General features: G+C 41.3%; 1 long non-coding RNA gene across 1 annotated transcript; it reads right to left on the reverse strand.

Moving 5' to 3' along the window:
- Positions 1–778: 778 nt before the first annotated feature.
- On the reverse strand, positions 779–3013 carry LOC310891408. The gene is made up of 3 exons (XR_014577558.1): positions 2923–3013; positions 2718–2840; positions 779–882 (listed from the first exon to the last, which is right to left on the reverse strand). It is a non-coding gene; the product is annotated as an uncharacterized lncRNA (long non-coding RNA).
- Positions 3014–3252: the final 239 nt, after the last annotated feature.

Below are 3252 nucleotides of genomic sequence, written 5' to 3' on the forward strand. Positions count from 1 at the left end.
TATAGCGTCGGAAATTAACAATTTTCCTCCTCTTTACTTTGAATGGTGATAAAAAGCACAAAAACTAGTTTTCTGTGCCCGAATGAACACGGAAGTCTGTACAAAGTCTATATGACCACTCAATCAGTATTTTTCTATTTGTGATCATTTCTTCAAGAGAAAACTTGCCTCAACAGGAATTTTAATATGCAGCTTCACCCCAAGTTGGGGGACAAGATAAAACGACTTGGTGTGTTCTAGAGTTGTTGCTCTCAACTTACAAAGATAACATAATTCTTAACCTGAGTAATCTTCACAACCCATCATCTATTGTGGATACATGCCAATATTAACTTGATTTGATGTCTATGTTGTCACTGAGGTTTGAGAAAATTTTTCTAATAGTGATAAAGCATTGAAAAAGTTATCTACCTCAGCTTAAGACATTATTGGTTCTTACCTTTCTTCGTTTGGACTGGAAGTCAGTAATATCCGGTTTATCTATGTCCGGAGGCTAAGGGAAAAAACAAAGCATAAATATTAGAGGGCAATTTTTTTTTTTCCTGAGAGAGAGGGTTCCCTGCAACAAAAATGTGGGGGTTCATGGTCAACTTACACAACACAGCGGCAAAACAGATGCCATTCTTTCAGCATCCTGTTGAAAAAACAGCGCAATAAATTAAACCGGCCACAACGTAAGGAAGAATAGTTTTATCTTTATGCTTTGATGGCACATTTACTAAGTTTTATAAACACATGAAGCAAAAACAGATTAAAAGAAGTGCTATTTACCAACAAAGGGCTTGACAGCTTCTCCATTGCCTCCAAGATGCGCCGTGCTGAGGTACTTAACGTAGCGCGGGACCGCACAGTTTCTTGTCTAGCTTTCGCTCTCCTTTGTGCCTGAAAAATTAGCATTTTAAGTGTTACAATGGTCAATTCTGAGCTAAAGAGGCATGTATTTTACGTCCCAAGGCTACACTGATGATACAATCAATATATTCTGATGACAGAGAAAAATGCAGTCACTGGGAGTTTAAGCCATAAAGAAGAGAATACATTCGGAGTTTAATGAAGTTTACCTTGGGCCTCAGTGCATCTTGCACGTGCTTGTTGCACGAGCAATAAAAGAACTCCGTACTTGTAAAAGGTCAAGACGGATGATGCTAGGACTGCTAAGGCCTCCGAAGCAGTAATCAGGGAAACAGAACTCAAGAAAAGGCTTGTGGTACAGAAAGCATTTTCAGTAACAACACAGACCTCAGAGTTTCACGATGGTCTAAGTGTACCATCTTAAAATCAGTGTATACAATCATAACCAGGAACTAGTTTTACTTCTCTCTTGCTTCCTCCCTTCCCCCAAGATTAAAGTTGGCTGCAAATCTTTGTCTTAAAAGATAAAGATCTGACTTAAACTGTAACAGATCTAAACATTACACTGAAAAAGTAAACTGTTTATTTGCACCACCCAACTTCAAATATCAGTCGAAAACTTCCTTTGGTGTGACTTTTTTTCTTCCCAGGTTAAACCCCTCAAATAACCACACTGTGCTTATCACACGATGTGAAGACAGGAAGCAGACCACGCAGCATGTAAAAACACAAGTGAGACTCACAGAACCACAGAATGGTTAAGGTTGGAAGTGACCTCTAGAGATCGCCTGGTCTACCCCCCCGCTCAAGCAGGGCCACCCCGAGCAGGTTGCCCAGGACCATGTCAAGTCAGCTCTTGAAGACCTCCAAAGAGGGAGACTCCACAGCCTCTCCGGGCAACCTGTGCCAGGGCTCCATCACCCGCACAGTGCAAAAGCATTTCCTGATGCTCAGACAGAGCCTCACATTTCAGTTTGTGCCTGTTGCCTCTTGACCTGGCACTGGGCACCGCTGAAAACACAATGGCTCTCTATGCTCTTTGCACCATCCATTCAGGTATTTATATACACCAATAAGATCCCCCCAAACCTCCTCTCCTCCATGCTAAACAGGCCCAGCAGTCCCTGCCTCTCCTCAGAGGAGAGGTGCTCCCAGTCCCTTGATCTTCTTGGTGGCCCTTCGCTGGACTCTCTAGTACCTTGCTGTCATTCACAGCAAGCAGCAAGAAGCAAGCTACTCTCTCCTTTAAAAGCCTAGTATTTTGGTTCCTCTTTTTACCATAATGCAGTAATATTGTAAAAAACAAAAATAGCCGACCAAAGAGGGTTCCCAGCTTTGCACCACAAGGTTTCAAGGTTTCCCGTAAGTGAGGTACTTGTACTGCCCTTTTTCCGTTGCACAAATGGACTGTCAGAACAGAGCCAGCAAACCCGCGTTTTCATTTTCTTCAAATTCCTTTTGATTTATCGATAAAAGTCACTTTCATTTAAATACATTCCTACCAAACCTGATTTGACTTTCCTTTTCGATTCAGCTCTAGCTAATCAGAGTTGTCAGCAGTTTTTATTTGCTATTTCCAAGAACTCTTGGGGGCAAATAACTCTCTCCAAGAACTATATGAATCGTTCAAAACAGAAAGCATGTTACTGCTTATCTTGGGACTGCATTTAGTCCTGCATGCCTCTGTGTACCAGAAGAACAAAGGATCAGCAAAGTTGATTTTAGATATTTTCAAAGACTGCAGGTTTATACAACATATCCATAGCATGAATGTAGGCATGCTTGGAAAAGAAGATCCACAGATAAATATTAGCCAGGTTTGACTACTACATTTGACTACTAATACTACACTACTTTTGTCATACCCGATAAGGTTCCGTTCTTCGCTGCCTTGATCTTACAGCTGCACCACCATAGGCCGTCTTTCCGGGGTAAAATGGAGAAAACCCAAGCTGGTTTTGCTTAAAAACAGATGTGCTTCCACGTGCCTACGGAAACACAGTACGATAGGTGGATAGAAAAACAGGTACACATTCAAACTGATTAAAAGAAATACTGTGCAGTACTTACAGGACACAGTCCTCCAAAAGCAGATAAACCGAATGCGGGTTTCTTAGAGCTAGCTGCAGAATGCTGCGAGAGGGAATGAGTTCTTTCAGCTCCTGCGGGCAAGAGCAGTGATGATGAAGTATTTTTTAAAACTGCAACATCTGCCAAAATGACGTATGCTAGATGTAAATGCCTCTCGTACGTACAGAACTTTAACAATAAAGATCACACTAATTCAAGTTCTTCAATACAGAAAAATAAGCATGACTTCAGCTTCCTTAAATAGATCAACTTCACGTACAGACTGAAAACCAAGTATCACCTACAAACTTGAAAACTGTTCACAGAGCT

The sequence above is a fragment of the Anser anser genome (assembly GCF_964211835.1).
Source record: "Anser anser genome assembly, contig: HAP1_SCAFFOLD_118, whole genome shotgun sequence".
NCBI classification, from domain to species: domain Eukaryota; kingdom Metazoa; phylum Chordata; class Aves; order Anseriformes; family Anatidae; genus Anser; species Anser anser.